General features: G+C 39.5%; 1 pseudogene; it reads right to left on the minus strand.

Moving 5' to 3' along the window:
* Positions 1-26,140: 26,140 nt before the first annotated feature.
* On the minus strand, positions 26,141-26,266 carry LOC121849912 (annotated as a pseudogene).
* Positions 26,267-26,672: the final 406 nt, after the last annotated feature.

Raw genomic sequence — 26,672 nt, forward strand, 5'->3', positions numbered from 1 at the left:
AATTTTAATTTTCCGCACGTACACTATTTCGCCCATAACAAAACATACAGCCGATTCACTTTATGAGCGTGAAGAGCTTGGAGGTGTCTCGAAGACGTGATAAAGCGCTCCATCAAACGCGAGGATTATTAATATTATTGTTTGCATTTTCCATCACATGCCTCACCCCATTTTATCCCCTCCTTCCCTCCCTCTCACAGTCAGCTCAGTCAAGTGCCGCCAGTAGGTTTAGACATGCAGTGTGCAATCAGCAGGCGGCAGGTTGGAGTTGGATGAGAGTAGAGCATTTCTGCTGGATTATTCAGTTCATTTGTTGCGTACAATGCCAAAGCAGTAAATATAGATCAAGGGATCAACACCGCACAGAAATAAAGCTCTCCAGCTCCAGTTTAGCTCTTGCCCGATCTGACCCTTTTTTCTCCCCAGGATTCTGGGAAAGGAATTGGATCAATTCAAATAGTAAAGCAAAGGACGTGTCAGATGTTTGTGTGTGTTGGGCGAGCGAACGCTCTTAATGTTGCGATGGCTTTTGCAGTTATCGTGTTCTTTAGCAATCATCAGCCTGGTTTAAATACTGCTGAGAATTAGAGGTAAGGATCGGGTGGGAAGACTTAAGGGGACTTGTTTAATATACTCAAAAGTACACCGCAGGTATTCACCACTAAGTCAACGATTGATATCGTGAGCTTTATTGCAAGTAGCTTTGAAAATAACAGTACTTATATGCTATTGGTTTTGCGTGGAAACAGTGGTGAGTTTGCTGGTATTATAAAATATTGCAATTCCAGGCATATTGCTCGCAATTATTGCCCCCCGCAATACAATGACAAATTGCAATTATATCGTGCCCTTCTTGTGGGATAGAGTCTCGGGGCGCTTGTTCAGAGTTCAAATAAAGAGGATGAATGAGAATTACATTGCTGTCGTGTGTAACACCTAGGACTAGGAACCTGTAGTCCACATGGCTTGCTCTACATTAAGATAAATCCCAGGGGCCATTTATCAAAAGGTGACCTTAGGTGTCCTACCTGTCATTATTCTCTAATTATCATTAAAATCAAACATAAGTTGGCCCACCTTCGCAAATCCAATCGAGAGGTATGTCAATTTCAAAGCAATTACATTTGTGAGGAAAGAGGATAATGTAAAATAAAATATTCCCAGTGGAACACCATCGTTGCCTTTCTCGTGCTGTTTCTCAAAGAAAAAAACAACCATCCTTAAAGCAACCTTTGCAGGCAACTCAGGTTCCTACAGTGATGGAGCTTTGAAATAATACCATCCTGTCAAAATAATCGCACAGCCTTGCAGAGCACCTGCTTGGAGCCACCAAACCAGTTTCAGGTGCACAAATGGTTAAAAAGGAAAAAAAAACACAACCAACCATAATTTGAGGGCAGAAGGGGACTTGAGTGTGGGAAAGTAGCCAGGACAATACCCAACGCTAAATCCACCACTAAAGACAGCTTCAGCAAATCCTATTTTGCTCTGTGGCTGCTGGGATATCTATTGAGTTAAGATGCATTACTGTCACCCAAGGCCACCTTTTTACTGAAGGTTTATGGGAAGTGCCACATTATTGAAAGTACTAGGATGTTGAACTGCTGACAGAGAAACATTAGGAGAGAGAAAATATTTCCAGCCATTTTAAAAATTGCGAGCGCGCTGACAAAATTCTTTCCTCAGCTATTAAGATCCATTATAATCAGTTTCAAAATGCCTGGAAGGTGCTTGTGACGGATAGCAGAATTTAAATAAGTTCCTATTTTATCCGAACATTGGAAATGCAAATTATCTCAAAAAGTAAATCTGATCTCTGTTCCTTGTGTTTGCGTTGTGTACTCTGTATAATGTGAGTCAGTGATGTGTGACCTGAATGTTTTATTTGATATAAAAATGTAATAGAAATGATCACGCTCTGCCACAGAATTGTAGGACGTGGGTTTGTGCCCTCAGTTACCTTCTTAGTGATAAACAAAATGCAAAATACTGCAGATGCTGGAAATCTGAAACAAAAACAGAAGTCGCTGGGAACACTCAGCAGGTCAGGCAGCATCTATGGAGAAAGGAAAGTGAGTCAACATTTCGGGGTCCACGACCCTCCATCAGAACTGGGTCTTAGACTCACCTTTTCTCTCTCTGTTCTGCCTGTATGTTGCAATTTCCCCCCCTTTGTTTTGCATTATTAACACCTCTTTAACCCATCATGCCCTGTCCTCTTCCACTTTTTTTTCCTTTGTCTGCCTTGCCCTGCCTCCCCCCTCTCTGTTAGTCCTTAAAAGCCTCTCCCTCCCAACGTAACCCAATTCTGACGAAGGGTTGTGGACCCGAAAACGTTGACTCACTTTCCTTTCTCCACAGATGCTGCCTGACCTGCTGAGTGTACCCAGCGACTTCTGTTTTTTTTTACCTTCCTAGTGATTCCTGGATCTTGTCTGCACTTGCAAAGCGGAAGGCGAAGAGAGGTCCTGAGCAGAAGGTAGCTTTTCCCAATAGGGGAGAGCACACAGACTGGTCTAAGGAACTGCATTGGGTTGATGGCAAAACATTTTTTAGTTGGTCAGTGATTTCTGACGGAAGCTTTACAAAGTGGATATCCACTTTATTGGGTAAAGGGAGGTATGGATTTAGCTCTGATGCCATTTTGCCTCTTCTTTCTCCTGATTCAGCGAGGAATCACATGATAGAGGTACCATAAGGCTGTGGAACCAAATGCCAGTATGAATCCCCCCCCCCCCCCCACTGGGGTGGGGAGAAGAAATTGGTACAATAAATTGGTATTAACCAGTGAATAAAATAAGGATAAATTCATACTGTTGGGTCACCGAACAATTTATTCAGATACAAATGTTACATGGAACAAACGTACCATATTCACGAAACTTTGCACGGAACATTTTCACTGCAAAACACCTCGAAACATGAAGTACAATGAAAGGTCACCAGCTGCAGATGGGAGATACGGTTGGCCAATACTAAGTGGGGCTCGTCAAAGAAATGAGGGGTTAACTGGGGTCATAATCAGAGGTCCTTCAAAAGGGAATCCTGCTGTTTCTTACATTTTACTATTTCTAAGGTTGACCTATTTTAAAGGAAGTTATGGGAATGTTTGAAATGTTTTCTTGCAACATTGTGTAACCAACTCAACAAAGATTTTACTTCTCGTTGGGAGGGCAACAGTGAAGCAATAGTTGAGCCATCATTAATGGTGCTGTTTCTATCATCCTCAATGGGCCATTAATGTGTCAGGCTTCCTTTTAAGGGTTTTTATTAGCCTTTATTGAGCAACAATGCAATACCACAGCTCTACAGACTTGTGTTTTCCGTACACACACATGCACACACCCACACAACAGTGGTTCTCAGCCCTGTCTATACAAGACCCACCATGACTAACTTTGACCCTGGACCATAAACCCTATCAAATGGACAGGGCAATGAAAAAAACACAAACGGTGGCTTTTTCTAAACATCTTAAGATCAAAATGGATGAGAAACATTGAATTACAGTGTCTGCTGTGTTCGCTGTTACTCTGCTGTTACACACTGGTCAAAGTGTTACCGGATTTGGATATAAGGCAGGGACAATTGGGTTTAGTATCTTTTCAAAAGCTTTCATTGGGAGACACTTTCTGCGTTCATGGGTTCACGGTTTTGATACCCGAAGATTTGCTGCCATGACTATGGTTGTCCAGGTGACATGTTCTGGGTGGTGAGAAAGTGCAGCAAACTGGGCCTAAGTAATGGCAGAGGTAAGGAGTTTAACAGTACAGCAGAAGTGATTCATGATATAGGCGTTTTGGAATCCAGGCCTTTTACACTATGGGCAGTTTCTACAACAACGAGAGCAATTGAAAAATAACTACATCTGCATAACTCAAGGTCCGTGAATATATGGGATAAGACTGCGGAAGATCCACTCAGATCCCTGAATGTGTGTATTGTGGATGCAGGGAAACAAAAATGCATGACGGGCTTGTAAAAAATATGTGAGCTTCTCATCCTGCCAGCAGTTGAATTTCTACCTGAAGCTTTGATCAAGCGCAGCTCTGTCTCTGGAAGTGCCAGCAAATGTCTCCTCTACTGGTGCGTATTAGACCTACCAAGGGCTGCATCGTTGCACTCTATTCATAGTTGTATGCAATATAAACACGTGTTGCCATACAATACAGATGGTGTTCGTTGAAATCCAGTTTAAAATAATAATTATATAATTATATAATTATTTATTATAAATCCAGTTTGAAATGCACGTTTCACCCACAAATTACAGTCAGTCCACTTTACAGTATATCCTGTGAAGCACTTTGAGACAAGTCAACAATGTGATAAGGCTCTATATCAAATGCAAGGATTATTATTATTTTTATTCTTAGCGACAACAACTTGCATTTACATAGCACCTTCATGTGGGGCAGTGTTTCAGAGTGCTTAACAGTAGTAGACCTTCATGCCAAGCCAGCGACAGGGGGGATGTGACCGTACGTATGATCGAGGAGGAAGGTCCTTAGATGTGATCTGAAGTTCAAGGAATAGTTCAAGGATATCACCAGGAAATAACAATAAGGTTTCAGCTGAACAACAGCTACACTGACAATCAGTTATACATGAATGGACCACTGGTACATAGGTGACATAAGTTAACGCACCACTGATCTCTGTGGTCAAGCCTCATTCTTACCTGTTAGGAAAAGTCTAATAACACTGCATTCACATAAGTACACAGGATATTGTATGTATACTCACCATTGTCCAAACGGTGAGCTTTTAGACTGGTTACTAGGGTTGCACACTATCAAGTTACATCTGAAGTGAAAGCCATGTCTGTTTCACTCTCCTGTGACTTCTTAGAAAGTGTAAATGGAGTGTAAGAATTTGTACATAGATTTATTACATCTGCAAAAGTACACCTGTTAAATCTTGTAATAAGCTGTTTGTTTCAATGGAGCTTTCCCTCGCAATGAATGCCATACATATTGTATGGACAAGCTGTGTTCATATTGCATCCAGCTATGAGTAGTCATTTGAAGCTTGTTTATCTTTAAGTATCAATTCCATTCCCTTCAAAGAGAGTCAGAAGTAACCTTCACTGGTATTACTTGGAGATTCTAAGACTTTGAAGGAGTTTCTGTGTTGCATGGATGATCTTAAAGCCATGTGACACAGCAATTTGGTGGGTCTGTAATCTGCAGCAATAAATAAAGAGGATTATCTGGTCCAACACCTCATTGTGGCTTTGTGATCCACCCCGTTAAGGGAATGGACATTGAATTATGGAAATATAGGTGAATCCACTGCAAATATGATGTATGCAAATCTCTTCCAAAATAGAAAATAAAAACAGCAAAGCTGAAAATGGATAGTAGGTCAATCAGTATCTGGAGTTTTATATCTTTCAAATTATAAGCACAGACACAATGGGCCCAAATATTCTCCTGTTCTATAAACCTTCGATAACTATGAAAACCTCATCTGGTTCTGACTCAGTAAATACCAACAAACCCAATTTTCTTCTATAAAAAATTCTATTGAGTTCATCCTAAGCTCTTATGAAACTCTATTGTTCACGTGGCTGGATTGTTGCATATCCTTTAAAGGTCCTTTGTTATTTTCTTATTGTACAATAGATCAATAAGTGCTGAAAAAAATTAGATTTTCTTTTCATTTTATTGCTGCATTTCTCTTAATCCCAATTTTTATTGCCCTCCCGCTAGTGAAACTACACATAAAAAAACCTTTTACTGTTTGTCCTTTGTGTTTAATCTAGTTCAATTGATAAGGATCACAGAATTTCAATCAGGAGCAATCGGTTTCCAAGTAAATTACCTGACTCTAAATGCTTGGGTAATCCTAGCAGAACCCAGACAGTTTTTTGTATTATTTATTCCCTGAGGGATATGTTATAGATGTGTTAAACTGCCTGTATGTCTGAGTGGACTGACATAAACAGCAAAGACCATCCACGAATGATGCCTTTCGTATTAGCTGGAAGAAGTTGTACACTTTTTTAGAAAATGAATGCATTTTTTCAAATATTGATATAAATATATATTTTGCTTTGTGTTGCTGACAGAATTGAAATGTAAACTTATGTACATTTGTCCCTTACTGGGGCAGATTTGATGTTAATATCTATTCATGCGTTGATGTTTAGAGGAACCATACTGTGGATCAAACTCTTTTTATACCTGAGCCTGGGAGAGCAGGGTTCTGTCACACAACACGAAAGGTGAAAACATGTTCCATTAACCTTTAGACTGTCGATTGGTCTTTGGAGACTACTATATGTGTAAGCCAGCCATTACTGTACATTTTCACCTCACACACTGACACTGAAAAATGATTTAAAACTACTCAAACATCAAGATACTTTATTACTGTCATTGCCATTGACAGTAGACACTGAATGGAAGAATTTTTATTTTGCACCGAGCATTTTACTGCATCTCACCTGAAAGTTGGAGATGCTGACACTGGGCACCAAAAGTAGACAAGCATTCAGTTTTTTATTTTATTGCTGGAGGGTCATCTGCAGTTGATTCTGAACCTATCCTCACCCAGGATCCACACACATATTTCCAGCACAAGTTGTTGGATAGAAATCAAAATTAGAATTATAGTTATAACTTCTCAAGATCTGTGGATGCTGAAGGCAGCTCTAGTGATTGTGTGCAGGCTGTTTAAATCAGCCAGCTATCAGATGGGACCTTACATCTCCAGTCTTTGTGGCTATGTACCAAGACCCACCGTGCACTTATCCACTAATCTATAGATAGAATTGAGCTCAGACTAATAACGCCTTGAGTTCTACTCTGCATAAATTCTTTATATAAGGATTTATTATAGCTGTAACCTCCGTTAATTTTGCTACAGGAATGATTAAAACCTGTATTAACCATGTATTAACGATATGACGGAAATGATCGCTAACATTATCTTTGTTTATGTGGTACTTGCAAATCCCATTTGCAGCAGATATACAGTTGAGCTGCCTCAATGTAAATGTAAACTGTGCAACGTTAATTAATCCACTCATAGTTAAGACTGAGAATTCCACTTCTTAACCTCAGAGCTGGCCTGGGCTCTGGAGCATGAGATTGCTATCAGTTGGCATTTAACAGCTGGTCTGTGTGTTCTACTCTTTCCTGCAGGAAAGGAAACTTCCTCATATGCAAGTTTGCATCAGCTCACAGCAGCAGACGGATAGTTCATATTACTCATCTGCAATGCTGAATAGGCTTTAAAGGGAATTCTGAACACTGGTGAATTTTAATCAAGTTTTTTAAAGCTATAGATGGCAGCACAAGAGTGGCAGCATATTGTAAAATTTAAATAGGATTGGGAGCTGTAAAGGTTTCGGACTGTCTTTATTGATTCCAACCGCAGTAACCTTCAAAAATTATAGTTGTCTGAAGACTGTGGAATCTTTCCCCATGCCAAAAAGTACTTGTGCAATGTCATTCTTTGTTCTGCAGTGTCCATCTAAATCCGGCTAAGGAATTCTAAAATAAATATTGGTTAAAATCTGGTTAAGTGCCATGAGAGGTGTTCAGTGAATGGGCTAAAGCGTGGTTACAAAGCAGGTGCCACAGTAACAGTCATTTTGCAGATGGTGCCCGGCTGCACAAAACTAGGATTATATTTTTGCTTATCTTATCCCACGTCCTACTTTTCATTCCTCCTCTTCTATTGGTGGTATAGGTAAAGATTCCTAGGCGCTGGCTTCCCTCCAGTATCTCAACCATGTGTCTTTCTTCATGTCTAAGTCTGGATAGCAAGTGTTTTACGACGATTTAACTTCTTGAGGCATCAACCTTCTCCCTAAAGTTGTCCACTCACACACTAGGTTGGGGTAATATTAACCTTTAAAAGGTTTTCTGACTCCTCCTCTAACTCCTGACTTTGACCCTACTGTCAATGTAGGGTCAAAGTTTGCATCTTTCAATTCAGGTACTGCATATGTTTTCCATGTGAACTACCAGAACACTTCAGAAGAGCCCCATTGTCTGGAAGCTGAAAGTAACAAGTGAGGGACTTGAGAAATGGCACCATAGCTCATCATTCAAAGCTCATGACATGTATGTCTGCTTGAAGCAGATCTTTTCAGCAAAGCCTGAATCGGGAATTAAAATATTGATCCACAGTATCGCATACCAGACAAATCCTTTATTGCTCACGCAGTTCCAATCACTCTCAGTCACCAGCCAATCATATTAATCTCCCAGTTCTTTCAATAGCTATTTGTAAAGATCACGGTGTAATTTGCAGATGTTGCTGAAATATTGGAAAGTGTGCTGGATCCTTGCTCCTCAGATGTTTTGCTGTGCAGCCTAGCTTCATTGATTGATTGTTCTTTTTAATGAAATGCCTGCCTGTTCATTTGTACTGTACTAAGATTTGGTGATCCATGTTCAAAGGCAGTGTTGTTGGTGAAAAGGTTAACTATTTCAAGTCCTCAAAGAGAAATACAAAGGCATATTTGCTAAAAGGTAGTGATTAATTCAAACAACAGGATACTGTGTAGTTCATGTACCTCTTTGTCTTGTCTCCTGTGTGTACAATGTCCCCGTGCAAGTATGTAAAAGCAGGACGAGTTGTGTGTACGTGGAGAAGACAATATTTGTTTTTGTAATATCTCAGCTGGAGGATTTCCAGGAATATGTTATATATCTCCCACACTGTACTTACCATTCATCAGCTATGTGATCTCTGGATGTATCTACATTATACACACACCAGGGTTCTCAAAATGCTGTATGTGATACTCATTGCACGCCACAAGCACTTTTGTACAGACTGGAAAGGATCTAGATTAAATTCCTTGTCGATGCTGAATTAATTGAGCTCATGAACTGGCAAATGGTCTCAGCACTCTGAGATAGGGCAGGGATAATCAGTTAAGGTGTCCACTCCTACGCTCTGTCTGGGAACCTCAACCAGCCGAAGCCTGAGGGTAGGATTGGCCTTAGCTTTGATGCCTCGAACAGTCCAATAATCTGCCAATACCCATTGTGAATCCCACTGGAAGAAAAAAGGGAATCAAATGAAACTTCAGAAAAGGAGCAGTGAGGAGGATAAAACATCATGATTTTGTTTAACAACCTGAAGCAAACTGTTCAAAGATCAAGAGAATCTGAAATCTTAAATTGCACATCACGTAAATTCTTTAAACTAATATTCAATTGAAGTTCTTTTTGATTTATCACCGGTCCCTTTGGGCCAATTGGGTTAAAATGGCATTACCACCGCCATCCTGTAAGAGATCAGTTAACTTAGTACAGGCTAAAGATCAAACCTGAGACCTTGCCAGTCTGTACTGAACGATACTTTACCAGGCAACAGTACCTCTTTAATTTGCAGTGTCCTTGAAATAAAGCAAGGAAGGGCCAAGCACGGAACCACAACCACTCACTTGAAGTAATTTACACCAGGCTGATGTGAACCCATTTACATTAAAGGCTCCTTTAAAGACTAGTCTTTAGTGCAGGAACTGGAATCTATTTTCAGAACATTAGTTTTATACACTACTGCACTACAATTTTTTCAGAATAGAGTAGTTCTGAATTTTACCTATGTTTTCCATTCATTTCCTGCTTCTTGATCCCAATACTTAAGCATGGATTAGGTTAAAACATATACTGATTGAGACTGCAATATTTGCTGCATTGTAATCACATTGTGCTATGATTCAGTCAGGCTCACCCCTCCTCCCTCCAGATTGCGAGTTGGCCACCATTAGCAATATTGAGTTACACATTTAGTGCTACCTATTTTCCTGCAGTTCTTTCCTTCTCTGATGGTAATGAATCGGTAATTAAGGACAATAACAGGTTGTCGTGAGGTTGAGCCCAGGACATTGGACTCATTTTAAAAACAGCTTGATGCTGCAATGGGAAGATGGTAGAATGGGGATTTCAGAAAGATGAGATCAAATAGGCCAAAGGGCATTCTGAAAACCAATCTTGTGATCCTTTGAATTGGTGAAGAAAACTGTCTAAAATGAAGACAAAAGGCCAAATGGGAGGGTTAATGAGCCCAAAAGTTTTATATTCCCTGTTAATGCACATTTTGTGACTTATTTTCCAGTTGAGTTTGCATCCACATGCCTTTTAGCCTAAGGCAATCAATCTGTGCAAATTTATCTCCCTCATTCTCAATTGATTCCTGTCACTACGGCTAAAGCCTGGTCTTTACAAACTGAAACATAGGTTTTCTTGTCTTCCTGCCTCAGTGTACCTGAAAGTATTGTTGCCGGTTTACTTGGTGGACCACTCTCACACCTCACCAATGGCACTTTTCCAGGTCAGTATGGCTCAGTGTGCAACACAACACCATCTACTCACTGAGCTATATATTTTTGTGTGTCATTTGTCAGGTCATGGAAACTACTGTATTCTCACTGGACCAGAGCACTGCAGAATCAGGGATCAAATGGAAATACACAAGTAGGCCAGAACTGTCTCTACTCAGTGGTCTAGAATTTCAAATATAAACATTTCTGAGAGTTGTTCGTTGACTAAGCCTGCAACAATATTACAAGATACACCAAGGCACAGGTTCGGGGTTTCTGAATAACATGTTCAGGACAGAGAGCAATAGGTATTTCAATACACAGATGTTAATCAAGAGCTCATTTCCTTTTCAGTTACTAAAAGTAGTCTCAGAAAGGACCTAAAGAGGAAAGGGAAAAAAGCAGGAGCCATAACTGTTTGATCATCATCTAAGCATGTTACCAGTCAGATTGGTCCAAAGCAATAAATAACGCACTTATAGTTTTGATGGAGTGCTTTCTTTGGGGAACATCAGTCAGTTCAAAACAAGAGCAGTTCCAGCTATGTTACAGAGAGACACAGACTAAATCAGTATGGGAGTTAACTGAGTCTACAATTCCAGTTCTCAACAGTTTAGATTGGGGATTTACACTCAAGTCATCCCGGTCCACTTCATTTTGATTTATTTTAAAGCTTTGTCATCCATGCTCCACAGACCAATACAAACATGTTATTCAGAATCATACTTTGGTACAAACAGCACTTCATTGTTCATAAATATTCAATATGCTGCACTGGGCAGGCATTTGGGTTATCTGTCCAAGTCACAGACAGCACTCATCTCTGGATGATGAATTGGTCATTACAAGTTACAATGTATTCAATCAATTTTTTATATACCCAAACCACTCAAAACAACCATTAAAAATGGAGCGTTACACAGTGGCTGAGAGAGAGACAGACAACGAGGGTTAAATACATGTTATATTGTCTCAGTTGAAATGTATCCGGTATTTTTACAATCCATGTTAACTTACATACAGAGCATGTTTCTATGACAACATGGAAAGAATATTTCATGCAACGCCTTGGAAAATGGAAACAAATGACCTATTTACTGGCGAGACATTGCAAGGGATGAAGTGTTACATAGTCCATTGACAAGATACGCAATGTAGAACTCCCATACTCAATCATAGGGAACAATGGTGATTGGGGATTCATTAGGGATTCTTGCAAACTTTTAGGCTGTGCCTACACGTTCATTGTTATGGCGATGGACTCTGCAAGAATAGGCTAAGGTGGATGAAGCTATCTTTACAATCTACCTAAAACTTGCTGTCTCCCATATGTTATCCTGCACTTAAAATCATTGCCAATAACCTCTTCCCTAAAGCAACTCCCTGCCAGCTATCTGCTATCCTGAATGTAACTTCCCTGTCAGCTGTGCTATAGCATCAGCTCTCTGTTATCCTGTTATTAATTCACCACCAGCTATTTAATAATCTGTGTTAACTGTGTGGGACGTCAAGGAGATGTCAGGAACACCTTAGAGACTTTGGAGAGGTACAAAGTTGAGGGATGTTCCATTTAGGAGAGAGCTCAACATAGACCCAGTGATTTAGGGAGGTTTAGGTAACCAATGCCACTCCTGGATGTGATGGCACAGGAGGGCCATTGTTCAAATATTTGTTGCTTCCCTTGTTTGTTGCTTCCCAAATGGATTCTCCGTAAAAACAGAAATCAATATTGTTCACTAAAAATGGATCTTGGCAATGCATCTGCCCATATCCAAACATTAAAATGACAACATGACCTTTCTCCTGACATTTCCTACCATTCACCCATAACATTGTAAAAGAAATGTGGGCTTCAAGAGAGAATTTCTTTCTCTCAGATTAGAATGTAGTGAAGAGTGTCTATGAGAATTTTTTACATTCTCCTCATTGTTGCTGTGGAATTCTTCTATCCTTGCACTTGAGCTAAACTACGGCGTTTTTCTATTTGCGTTAACTGATACATGTTTTGCTGTTGCCATAATTCCATTATGGCGACTGGAGATTGTAACTGCAAATATCTAGATTCCTCTTTTGGGTTGTGTTTTGAGGATTTCCTTTCCCCCACCAAACCACCTCCTCTCCCCCTTCCAATTTTCCCATTTCTTTTGAAGTTGCTGTCCTCTCCAGGCATATCATTCCACAGCTGTGGTCATTCTTCACAAGTGAACATAGGCAGTGCATGCAAGGGTATTCAGCATTGAACAGCTTTGTCAAGCACCCTTCACTGAGAATGAGAGCAATGTATAATAATATAATAATAATAATAATCCTTGCATTTGATATAGCGCTTTTCACGTCGGGAGGACGTCCCAAAGCGCTTCACAGAACACACTTTAAAGTGAATTGACTGTACATTTGTGGGCGAACGCGGCAACCAATTGTGCACAGCAATGTCCCACAAACAATCGTAGATTGAAAATGACCAATTTATTATTGTGTTTGGTTTTGGAGGGATTATTATTAGGTGTGTGGAGTAAGGAAACTTGCCCAAGGTTTCACACTGCCTGGAATTGAACTCAAGTCTCTCGCTTGCAAAGCGAGTGCTCTAACCACTGAGCTACAGGACTCCAGCTGAAGTATAAAGAAAGAATATTGTTTTGTATTCCAGGAATCTGGGATTTTTAGCATTAGTTTGAAAAATGCATTGGAATCCTCAAAGCCATCAATAAATCCCTTACTGAGCAATCACTAAAACTGCATACGCAGGGACTTTGGTTCCAGTATCATTTTACAGCTCTCCAGTGTAATTCCTCAGTAATAAACTATTCTGGAGCAAATCCAGTGTTATCCAGTGTTATCACGACTGATTTAAAGGGGTTATTGTCTTGCAACCATTTGCCTTGAGAATTTACCAGGTCATTTAAATGAGGAGAATTGCAACAATATGAATGCTAACATAATGCTTCTGAGATTATATCTTCTGAAGTTATTTTAACGTACGAAAATTTTAGAAATCTAAAACCAACAAAAGAATACAAACCCAGATTTCAAAGGATCACACGGCATCTGCTGCAGCTCCTTATGTAGCACAAAGATTACTTGGCAGCCAGCAAGATGGCAGTGTAGCTGAGCTGAGTGGCAAGCTGTTCCTAGCTTTGCAATGTCACTTTTTATATCGATATCGCCTCATTATACACCATAGAGTGTGAACGATGCAGGACACATTTGTGGATGCAATATTTCAAAGCGCTTCAAGCAGCTGATTAGGAGATTGAGCTGGGGAAGGGGGGAACTGAGGAGAGTGTTTTGCGGGGTATGGTAGGAATCGTTGGAAAAAGACATAGGCCTTAAGGTGGGCTTTAAAGGGTGAGGCAGAGGGGCACTAGGATGGAATTCCAGAGAGCAGGAGCAGAGAACATATGAAAGGTCGCCCCCCCCCCCCAATTCGATGGTGGGGAGGGTCGGGCAGTGTTCATTGAGTAGAAGTGGTGGTCAGAGTTGCAGAAGGTAAAACAGAGTTAGGGAGCCTGCACATCTGACCATTTGAATTTAGAAATAACTTTATATTTATTCCAGGTCCCCATGGTCCTCTCACAAATTTACACCAGAAGTTGGGTAGTCAACCTGCTACTCAGTCTCTGCTGCACAAGATACATATTAATATTACATGCACCATGACACAAATTCTTGATGTTGTTGAGTGAGCAGCAACATTATTGGTGATGTGAGTGCCAATCCCATTCTGTAATTGATCCCAACGAGGAATGCATTGCAGGTTCAAGAGATTTGCTTCTTTTTCTGTAGGGACATCAACAATGCTCCTCTATACCGTACCATACAGCCCTTCCTTCCTGATCAGCAAGTGTGCATGCAGTAAATCGTAAAGTACATTCGCATGTACTCCATGGATCAAAATGATGAATTTTACAAAGATTGTGTAAAAACTTTTTAACGTAATAAGCTTAATGATATGATAAGGCGCTACATCAAACGCAAGGATTATTATTATATGTAGAAATGTGCTACGTTAGTACTTGCCCTGATGTATGTCATTATGCCCCTTCCAATTCCATAGACATTGTTTAAATTTCTACTAGAATCCTCTCAACAGTTGGCTACTTCCACTGATCAAGGTGACCAATTTTCTTTGCCTTCAGTAGGTTTTTTTTGAAGACAGTCAGTCCATGTATCACAGTGGATCGTTCACCCTGCAAACTCCTTTCTGTTCATGTAAGAAATGCTTTCTCTGAGTTGAGTGGCTAATACTGGCCATCCATTAATTTTACACGCAACATAACTGAAAACCTTAATGTTAGCGGGTAAAGGAGCAGCAGCACTACTGGTAAGCTGTGTGTTAAAGCTGTTGATTGAAGAAAACCCAGTGTGCAATATTATTTTGGATGAAATTAAGGCGATAACTAGATGTGTCTGTCGCCTTCCTAGCAGGGTGCCCATGTGTTAGAATGGCAGAAATAAAGGCAAGATACTGTTTAATGCGAGGCACCACACAGATGCACTGTAAGAAAACAATAATAAAGCATATCGATAAATAATACATCAATGGAACAAGCTGAGAAGTGAAGCCACGTGTGTTAACCCTTTATCCCCTGCTTGCCCACCCGATGCATTCTTTACCAGAATTCCCACTCCTTTCAATTCAATTCTTTGAATTTCAGTATGGATGACAACCCAAATAGATGGTTGGCATTGAGTTATGAAGAAGTACTGTAATTCAATCAAGCAGTTCCTACCGTTGATCTCATAAACCACAAGAGTTTGCAAATTTCACTATGAGTGAAACTCACTATTTCATCACATTCTGTTCTATGTAAAGATCAGCAGGAACTTACCAGATGGTGGGCAGATGCAATGGTTATGGCATGAGATATGACATAAGTGCTCAAACAAGAATAAGGTGGCTTGCTTAGCCACCTTATTCAAGCAAGAATAAGGTGTGGAGTCCTGTAGCTCAGTAGTGAGAGCACTCGCTTTGCAAGTGAGAGACCTGAGTTCAATTCCAGGCAGAGGGCGAAGCCTTGGGCAAGTTTCCTTACTCCACACACCTAATAATAATCCCTCCAAAACCAAAAACAATAATAAATTGGTCATTTTCAATCCACGACTGATTGTGGGACATTGCTGTGCGCAATTGGCTGCCGCGTTCGCCCACAAATGTACAGTCAATTCACTTTACAGTGTGTTCTGTGAAGCGCTTTGGGACGTCCTCCCGACGTGAAAAGCGTTATATCAAATGCAAGGATTATTATTATTATTATTGCTGGCTAAATTGGAGGGCATTGGAGAAGTGTGTGATGTCAGGTTTCACCAGTGTAAATTGTTCTGACATGAAAGCAAGACTGATTGTAGGACCTTCCAGACAGGCAGAAGGAGGCGTACATCCTTTCAGAATAAACCAGATTTAAAGGCCGGGTCCCGGAGGTGAAAGGATATTATGCTAACCCTCACAAATAATAGTCTTTCTAAATTGCTATTATTTTATTACATGCATTCTTCTTCTTAAGGGTTAAACAGAAGTAGCACCTTTCAGCCATTAGAAAGTCATGAATTCTGCTGCTGTGAAGTCGTTCAAGGTCAAGTGGTTGACACAACTCCAATTTTTGTATAATTGAATAAAAATCCTAATGGATTGCACTCGCAATGATTTTCCTTTTTTAAATTATTCATCTCTTTGTTACTTCCTGCCTCGCTTGTACCTTCCCAACCTCAAAAAGATGATATCAGCATTATTTGGAGGTTGCCTTCACCTGCAACGGTAGCTAACCTTGTCAGGAGCTGATCTCTAATGTTACAGATTCCCTTTTATGTCATTGCTGCTGTGGTTTGTGATCCAATGCTTTGTTTCCTGGCATTGCAATGTGAGAGTGGGGGGAGAGGGGAGGGAGCTGAACTAAAAGTCATTACATCATGAATTCCTTTTGACTACCAGGACTTACCTTCTTTAAACTGAACAAGGCGCACCTACTAAGAAATGCAGGGCATGTTTAGAATAATTTACTATCTGTGTGTAAATTACAGTAAAACATTACCAATAATTATTTTTTCTCCCTTTCCCATTTGACCGTGTTTTTTTCTATTTCTGTCCAGATCCTTTTAAAACGCATCAATCTTCCTGCTTCTTCATAGGTTAACTTCATCAGATAACTTTATCTACTTACGATAAGTTTTGTACCACAGAGAACTCACAACAGACTCTGGTCTTTTGCTGCAGACAAAAAGAAATTCCATGTATTGTCACAGTTTACTTTGTTTTGCCAATTTTTAATCAACTTGGCCAATTTGGTATTATTTTCACGTGACCTGACATGTGGAACAATATCAAATAGCTTTCTAATAACTAATAACTAATCCAAGTTAGTTCTATCCAGTGCTTAGCCATCTTCCACCAGCTAATAATGCTATAATGATTATTTTAATAAGTGTTCATGCAATTGGGATGAATCATAATAGCATCGTACAAAACTTTCAAACATTTTAACTCTACAAGTGTAAAGCTAACTGATCTCTAAAGGTAAAATTCTTAATAGAGAAGGGAGTTTCTCGCGGTGTCCTGGCCAACAATCCCCCAGATTTAATTGGTCACTCACTCCATAGCTGTTTGTGGGACATTGCTATGTGCAAACTGGCTGCCGCGTTTTGGCCACAAAATACACAGTCACTCCACTTTACAGTATATCCTGTGAAGGTCTTTGAGATATCTCAACGACATGCTAAAATGCTATACATATTGCAAGGATTATTATTATAATTATTAATCGAGACAAAATAGTCCTGTTGTTTCTCTTCCTATTGCTTAATGCACTGCATATTGTCTACCATATTTCAACCAACTGTCCTGTGGTAACAATTTCTTGTAAATGGTTATGTTTTGTAGAACAAAGTAGTTTAATTTCAGATTCAGTTGCAGGTGGATTGAATAAATAAATTGAGACTGTTGTATACAAAATGCAAATTGGAAATAATAACCAGGGAATTGAGACCTTGATTCTGGGACAACATTTCTTGGTGAATTACTGTACCTCCTTGTGTGCTTATTCGCATTTACCTGTAGCAATTTAAAATACCCTATATTTTGTCTCCATGACAAATAGGCCAGTGGTAACACAAGGTGTTTTTCAAATTATGATCCCTAAGTTTAATGCATATAATTTAGTCAAGCTTTCCAGTAAAAAAAAACTCACTGTGCAAAATCGGCAGAACATTAAACTTTGCAACTTTTTCCCCAAAACAAAACAAGCAATTATTATTCTTTTAATTGAGATAGGAATTATTTCAGTTCCTAATAGCATTGCTATCGATTTCTTGCACCGATTAAGATATTATGGGGATGGGAAGGGAAGAAGGAACAGTACACACACACTCTGCTGAATTCTAATTAATAATGAAATGCAGAAGTACTTGCTTACACAGTCACTGCTTGACTGAATAGAGTAATTGTGGCCATATATTATTCAAACAAAACCGAAAATGAAAAGCAGTGTAATTTTGAGGGTGACCACTGGACCATAGAATAGTCTGATCCTTTTATTACATTGTAGAGATGCAAAAGTGTATTCGAATGTGATAATCCAATCTGACTTTGCTCCTCTACCCCTTCTCTTTCTTCCCGCCCCACTCTGTCCCTCCTTTCCCCCTCCTTCCCTTCCCTCCGCACTCACACACACTCACATTATTTTAAATGCAAATTCCTTTTCAACAGTTCTTGCTGCTTTGGGTGTAGCTGAATTATTTTATTATCCTAATTACTAAATACATGAAATAAAATTGTGTGATAGCTCAGCCATCAATTCCATGGAGGGTATTTAAGTACCTAAAGAAGTGAAGGAACCCCTTCTACACCACCCCACCCCCTGCACCCCACCACACCCCATCATTCCATCATACCGGGAGTTATTTTACTCCGCAGGTCTCTAAAAGGTCATTTTGTTATGGATCTTAAAGAGGCACCATCCTCATATTGCACCAAACCTTACTCTCTTTTTTTAAAAAATCACAAATGCCCAATATGGCATCAATTATGTTAAACAGGTCACTGAGTCACTTTCATGTGACATGGCTTATCATGACCATGACAAGTCACTCTTCTGGCAAAACCCAACTCCAAAATGTCATTTATCCACACCAGGTTTTTCATGAAGTTGTTCTCGCCTTTAACCTACGGAATTTATTTGAAACAAATCTAAATCCAGATAAATTTGAGGAATTTTGTGCAAATTTACCGTGAAGATTCTTCAACAGATTTATGGTGTGTTTCAACTGCAGAAATGCTTCAGATGGGAGGTGGTGGTGGGGGTTGGAGGGGGCCGGGGTAAAGAGAGCCTTTGGCTCCAGGTACGCTGCAATCCATTCTGTTTGCGCAGTTGTTTGGAAGTCATAAATTGCAACTCGATGCAGAGAATGCAGAGAAGAAATGCCGCCCGGCTGTGTTTCTAGCAGTGCTGTGGCCGAGACTTGGGGAAAACACCTAATTTGATGGCAAAACATTTCACCTTGTGATACCAACACTTCCCAAGTCAGAGTGTTACCACCAGAGTGGTGATTATTCACTTTTTGTTTCGGAACGTAAAAACCTATTCGAAAGATATTTTTGAAATAAGCATATTATTCATTATTAATCTGTAGAGAATGCTGCCCAGATTTGGTACCTGAAACATTGTGCTTTCAAGCATATTATAGTTAAATAAAAGCTTCTTCTATACTAAAATCAACATTGTATGTCATCAACACTCTATCCTGGTGTAACAGATATGGATTTCTGTCCTTATGGGCCCATCTGAGATTAATTCATCTGAAGCAATTTGCTGCACACTGATACAACCCTGAGTAAGGTGTTCATTTACGACTTAGTCCATGATTTCCCAGAAAGGCAGTAACTCTGAAGAAAAAATAGCCATTTATAGAATGGATACCGTATTCAGTGCTGGTTTCATATTTCTACTTAGCCAATCAATGCAAGTACTCAAATTAATAACAAGAAATGCTGTACAGTATAAATCTATCAAGGAATGAATTGATAGAGATTTAATTATTAATATTGTTTAATTTTCTACTTGTTGCAGATATTCTCCCCCTGGTCTCAGAAAGAGATGCCGGCAGAGGTCTGGCTGCCTGTTTAGGTGGACGTTAAAGATAATGGCACTATTCGAAAAGAGAAGGGAGTTTCTCCTGGGGTCCTTCCCAACAATCCCCAGAAAAATTGGTTATTCACTTCACGGCTGATTGTGAGACATCGATGAGCACAAATTAACTATTGTTCACCTACAAAATGTCCACTTTAAAATAGAGTATCCAATTCCAATACAGCATTTTGTCCTAACTGCGAAAGGGTCTGTGGTAATTAATATGGATATTGGGTGTTCCACTGAAATACTTGCTATTGTCCACATTTTATGGTATTTGGATTTCTGCTCAAAGTCATTAGTTTACCATATCTTTCTCTTGCCTTCCCGGTGAGCTATCTATTACCATGCTCAATAGAGCAGGTGTCTTATTTTTCAACGTTATTTTCTGTTAACAGTCATCATTCCTGTAGAAGACAGACTTAATGCTTAAACCCCAGTTAAAATTCCACACTAAATTAGTCACATAGTGGTCATGCAGAAATCAATTCAATACCTTCATGACAGATTGAAGTTGTGTTGTTTCCATGTGATAGAAAATCAATAGCAGCCCATGGCTGAGCTATTTATCAACTCCTGGACCACAATCAGAATCAAGCCCAGTCTCAACACAGTATATACAGGGTATACAAGATATTCCTTCTCTAAGCAATATAATGGCAATATAATTGTATTAAAATATGCACAAGCAAAAGTGAATGTGTTTCCCCCCCCACCCCCACACTCCAGAAACTTGGCTATTTTTCATGTGTGAGTCTTTAAAGTGAATACCAAAGAGTATTTGACCATGGGAGGCCATTCATCATGTCCAAGGCCAATCCTATCCAAACTGATGACTTCCAGCAAGGCCTGAACAATGTTAATACCTGGAAGATAGAGGACATGCATTTTGGTTCAGATCGATGCGGAAGATTTGTGAGGCATTAAAAATAAGATCAAAAACCATTGCAACTTCTTCATCTGTTTTTTGTATGGTACCCAGGGGGATTATTTTGTTTGATGCAAAGAAAGGGAACGTGGTTTTTAAGTTACTCACTACTTGGCAAGCAGGATTTTAGGTTTTTTAAAAGAAAACCTTTTGCTAATCGTGATTTTCAGTCACCAGGGGGAGCTATTGACCAAAACGATGGGATTTTAACCAGATTAAAAAGTACCGAAACTGAAATCTGTTTTGAACAATAACAATCTCACATCGGAAGGACGTGTTAAAGCAATTCACTGGATTTACTATGAAATGGAGTGTATTTATAGGCCAATGTGGCAGCACAATTGGGCATAGCATTGTCCTACAAACAGTCATGAAATGAATTACCAATTTTATTTGGGGGTTGTTGGTTAGGACACCGGGAGAAACTCCCTTTTTTTGAATAGTGCCATGAGATCTTTAACGTCCACCTGAACAGGCAGATGGGATCTTTTCACGATGTTAGGACAATATATTTTTTCAAAATATTTTGGTGAGGCCTGTTTATAAAAGTTGAAGGTATAACTATTTAAAGTTATTGAATTTTAATGTGATGTTGAGAAATGGCAGCACACTTATTTGACTGCTGCAAACTGGACTAAAAGGCTAATTGCAAATAAATAATAATAATAATAATAATAATTCTTACATTTGATATAGTGCTTTTCACGTCTTCTAGACGTCTCAAAGCGCTTCACAGAATATAGTGTAAAGTGAATTGACTGTATATTTGTGGTTGAAATGTGACAGCCAATTGCACACAAATGTGTTGTAGATAGGAAATGTTAGGATAGTTAAAAACCTATAGAAGGGTTAACAACAACAATAAATTCTTTATTTATTTAAATAAATAAATTGCATTTATATGGTGCCCTTCTTACAAGATAGCACCTAGGAGTGCATAGAATCAGTTAGTTACAATCACTTGGTTAAAATTGCTCAATTAAAATGAGTTTACTAAAGCTCTGCAGTATTAAGAGGAAGAACAGCTGTGGGTTTATTTCTATTGCTTTTGGAAGTGCAGAAACACAAGCTGCTTAAATAAAATACAATCGTTCCTTAATTCAGCTCTTGTGAGGTGAAGAATGCAGGTTTCATTTTGATGATTCATTTTAGGCCTTTGTTCTCTATAGTTTATAAACGGGTATCTTTTTTTCCAGTGAGTATTATTTCAATCCAGTTTGAAGTTCAGGTACAGTATACCCAAATCAACCATATTACAACAGATCCTATGGCTTGTAAAGGACATGTATTCTTTTCCACTCTTGTAATATGATGTTTGCCTGAAATTGAGAAAGGATTTTCTCAGTCTCCCGACCAATTGATAGAAAGCCTATATTACTTGTAAAATCTCAAGATCACAGGCACATCAAAGAAGGGTATGAAGTGTAGGATTTGTTATTACTTGTGGCTATTTAAGCAGGTGGCTTTCCACCTGAAAATCACTTGTTGTCAGTTGTTCTGTGCACAAGAACCTGCTGAGGTTTTGTCCAAAGCTGCATGTGGCTTTACAGTTGACTTGCTCACTATGACAACATGACTAAGAACTCACCATGTGGGTGGGGGCCGGGGAGTAACTTGGCACAAACTCATGATCTATCACAGTTTATCACAGGAGGGGTAGAATTCCGCCTGGAATAGAGTAGAGATTTGCTCTATTAACATAGCATTTCAGAACATCCAGACTTTGTCCAATTCTTAAATCCAGTCTTGAATTTTGAAGCCGTTTTTCTGTAAGTTTCACTGAAGAGCTACAGAAAACGAGTTTCAGAATTAAAATTGAATTCAGCAGTTCGCTGAGTTCCGCACGCTCTCAAATGTTTTGCTAATAGATTAAATCTAGGTCCCAGTGAAATTTCTACGACAGTTTATTCTGAGTCGAGTGCTTTTTTTCAATTATTTTCCATGATATATCAGAAGGATCCTTACATGTACAAAGAGCCACTCCACAGCCAGTACAACAATAGGATAATAACTAACTAAAATTTAAGGGCTTGTAGGGCAATTATGATATTTATAGAAGCCATTTGTAAGTCTAGATTTCGTTGAAGATCGATGCTGATAATTAAGCAACGTAGGGATTGAATTCTGGGAATAGGATACAAGTTCCGTAGTGAGTCCATGTCAAGATATATATTGGAATGTACAAACCATCAAGACAAAATCCATAATCTCATGCTAATAGTGGCATTCATTTCTCAGGAAACGAGGTAGATTTCCCCAGGGACCTCAATAAAACACTTTCACAATGAGCTGCTTCCACAACTAGTGCGATCCAATCCATTCTATGGGAGGGGGAGAGAAATCTGCATGAAATCCTTTTTGTTCTCGTTTGTCATATTGCTGTACTTATTTAATATGCTTTCTGTTTGCTTGCAACGCACCCTAATTTTATTGAAGATAAAGTCATACTCATACACTGCAATGTTACTGGAGTCCCAATCACATGATTTGTCCATTCGCTACTACTCCACGTCAAGCAGTACAATTACTAATAATTTCAGTTTTATGTACTTCACGAAGGATAACACAGGATGGAGTGTGTTTGTTTCAAGAACTTGGCACATGTCAGGGTTCAGGTGATAATAAGCTTTGCTTTCACAGTTTTCACAGACATTATCTGAGCCATTCAATGCATGGAGGTATTGTAACACTATCCAGCTACTCACTATCATCCTGTCCTACAGCTCCATTTATGCCATGATCAATATACTGCCACTCTGAATGCTCCACCACTGTGCTCTTCCAAGTGTTCTGTTGTGAGGGAAGTTGGGGGACATGGGAGGTCATGCTTTTAGCCACTACATCCTGAAACTCTGGAACACTCTCCCTCAATCCCTCCGCCTTGCCCCCTCTCTCCTCTTTTTCAAGTCCCGCCTGAAAACCTTCCTTTTCCACCGTGCTTACGCTCATCTCCCCCCCACCCCTCCCAGCTGGCGTACTAGAGTATGACGTTTAACAGCCATTGGGAGAAAGTTACACTTAGTCCATTGTACACATTTACGCACCAGTATAATATCACATGCCCACACTAGTAGAGCTGCCTGGAAGTGACAATAATGCTGCATCACAAGGTGGTGAAAGATACAGTGTCACTTTTGCAGTCTAGCCTTCTGCCTTATTTATATGGCTGTAGAGGATGGAAAAAGAGCAGAGAGGTTATTTATTCTCGGTCACACACGAGCCTCGGGATAATGAGAGTGAAGGAATAATTTATTTACTTGTTAAACAATGTGAGACATCAGTCAGAATGTTCCTGGAAATAGAATTAAAGGCCATTTACAGACCCATGCATTCATCACATGGGGGAAGGGGGGGGGTGAGAGAAAATTCACCAGAGTCCAGATTGACTCTATTTATTCAGCATTTCAGAATGTCCAGGATTTGAGCAAATTGTTGAATTTGGACTGAATTTTAAAGTCAGGCTTTAAGAATTTAATAAATTTTGGACATTCGAAAATGCTGCCTAAATAAAGTCAATCGAGACCCAGGTGGAATTTCTCCCCAATGATGTTTTGTCTGGAAAAGAAAGCGTGCAAATAGCATTAGCCTCACTAATCTAACTGGTCACTGATCCTCAATCTAATATATTGCACTGAGGAATTTGACAAAACAAGACAGAGAAATCTACAAAGTCGCCCTGGTGAAAGTGTATTGTTTGAATGCATATTACTGGGATTCATCCAGATTTTGAACTTCATGGAATTACATAATAATAATCCTTGCATTTGATACAGTGATTTTCAAAAAGTTCTTCTAGAATTCATTGTAAAGTGAATTGACTGTATATTTGTGGGCGAAACACGGCAGCCAATTGCGCACAGCTGTGTCCCAGAAACAGACGTAGATTGAAGTGACCAATTTTATTTTTATTTTTTTCTTTGAGGGACTATTATCAGGCATGTGGAGTAAGGAAACTTGCCCAGGTTTTTCCCTGCCAGCGTCTTTGGCTTGCGAGGTGAGCGCTCTAACCACTGAGCTACAGGACTCCTACTTGCCTTTTGCAAGCTGCCTTGGCTTGAATCGTTAGCAGATGTTTTTAATATAACATTGGTCAGATTGGTGTCTTTTACGAAATACAGTATCCTTGTTTGTGCTTGCTGAATAATATAATAATAATCCTCGCATTTGATATAGCGCCTTATCATGTCTTCGAGATGTCTCAAAGCGCTTCACAGAATATACTGTAAAGTGAACTTTATATAAAATATAAAAAAAAATTATTGTTCTGCTGAGTTAGAATCTCAGGAGTTTCACTCTCAGAGTTTTACTTCAAGAGTTTTGTTCCCTCTTCAGTCTACAAAAAATAATGTTCGGATAGATCTGATGTTAATTTTGTAAAGTAGCTTTCTGAACTGATGTACCTTGGTCGGAGTTCTGGATCAGCCTTTAGACCTGGGCAATAAGTGGGCATAAGGTTCCTCAAACTGAATTCTACACATCTTATAATGCCAAAAGGCTGCCGTGAATTCAACCACTGCCAACCTCACATGCACCATTTCTTCTGCCTCTTATGTTTTACTCGTTGTTGTGGGGAGAACAAGTGCTGAAGGAAGAGTAAATAAACAACAAAGAAAAAAAACTATTATTATTTTCTTCTTTACTTCTTTTCTGTCAATAAAAAAACAGTTACGCAGTCCAGCCATTCAGTTTGTAACAAAATACAACAGCGCCATTTCCTGGCTGAAAAGTGACATTACATTACTAGTTTTGATGACATTTTGATAACATTTAAACCCAATGGGAAATGACAATTTATCTCCCCTAGATCTCTCCCTTCAGGTCTTGCCCATGTTGTGTTAATTTCCCATTGGAGTTGCCATTGGATTTGAATAAGCCAGCTGGTTATTGCATGGTGATGAACACTAGTGTGCTATTCATCTTTATTTTGGTTACAGATTATAATAATAATACATATAGATGTGATAAAGCACTATATCAAATACAAGGATTATTATCATATTACTGTACTCCTTGCATTTGATATGGCGCCTTATCACGTCATCGAGACATCTCAAAGCACTTCACATGATATACTGTAAAGTAGATTGACTGTAATTTTGTGAGTGAAACGCATCAGTCAGTTGTACAAAGCAAATGTCCCACAAACAGCCCTGAATGAGTGAGCAATTTTATGTTGGCCAGGACTCCAGGAGAAACTCCCTTCTCTTTTTAAATAGCGCCATTGGATCTTTAACGGCCACCTGAACAGGCAGAACCGACCTCGGTTTAACGTCTCATCTGAAGGACGGCACCTCCAACAATGCAACACACCCCCAGTACTGCATTGGAGCATCAGCCTAGAGTTTGTGGTTCCAAATCTTGACGTGAGGATTGAAACCCATGACCTTCTGACCCAGAGATGAAAGTGCTACCACTGCCCCAGGTTGTATTCAATTTCACCAGTCAGAATAAGTCCACTTGCTGGTAGCCTAAGGGTTAATAGTAATTCAACAGTATCCCTCAACAAACCTGTCACTTTGAGATGATAAATTCTACACATACCTTTGGTCGCATCTGCACTGCAATTTCCTTCTATCCTATTCTACCATGGATAGGATGAAAATCATTCCTGCTTTGACAGGAACTATAATCTCTTCTTGATTTTCATCATGCGCGTCGGAGACAGCTGTCAAATTTTCAAGCTGCAAGCCTTGCTATGAATAAAGCCATTAAAATGAACCAGTGGTTGGTGTTTTGTTGCATAAAAGTGTGGAGTTACAGGATGTGGTTATGCCCTCGAGATTCCATGTGTGCTGAGGTTTCAGGAGAGAGTCATTCCCTGCCTTTGAGCAAAAGGCAGAGTGACATTAGCAAAGCTCTATTACCCGTCCAAGGAATAACTGATAAGAACAGATAATACACATGATCTTAGCCAAAAGGCTGAAAAGCAATAACATCCCTTTTTTTGGTGAGTACAGTTAGGCCCAGTAAGCCAAATTAGACCGAAACGTGTTCCTTATGTAGTCATGAATATTTTAAATAGAGTCGGGGGTAGGGTTTAAGCTTGTAATGACTCTATAAACCACTTTCACTTTACACCTGCGGTATGTAATGTTATCAGGACACCTACGTGCTGTTCATTTGTAGCACGTTATAGGGTTTCGGATGACAGGTTATAACCTGGAACAGGATAGTGGTTTGATTCCTGAGCAGGGGCAAAGCCTTAGGCGAGTTTCCCTTCTTCAGATGCTTCCGTTTACCAAGCAGTAAGTAGGAACCCATCTTTTTAGTCGATGGGGATCACTTTCCAGTGGTAATGGTTTCTGCTCATGCAGTTAGCAAGTGGTCTGGTCTTCTC

The sequence above is a fragment of the Callorhinchus milii genome, unplaced genomic scaffold, assembly GCF_018977255.1.
Source record: "Callorhinchus milii isolate IMCB2004 unplaced genomic scaffold, IMCB_Cmil_1.0 Scaffold11, whole genome shotgun sequence".
Lineage (NCBI taxonomy): Eukaryota > Metazoa > Chordata > Chondrichthyes > Chimaeriformes > Callorhinchidae > Callorhinchus > Callorhinchus milii.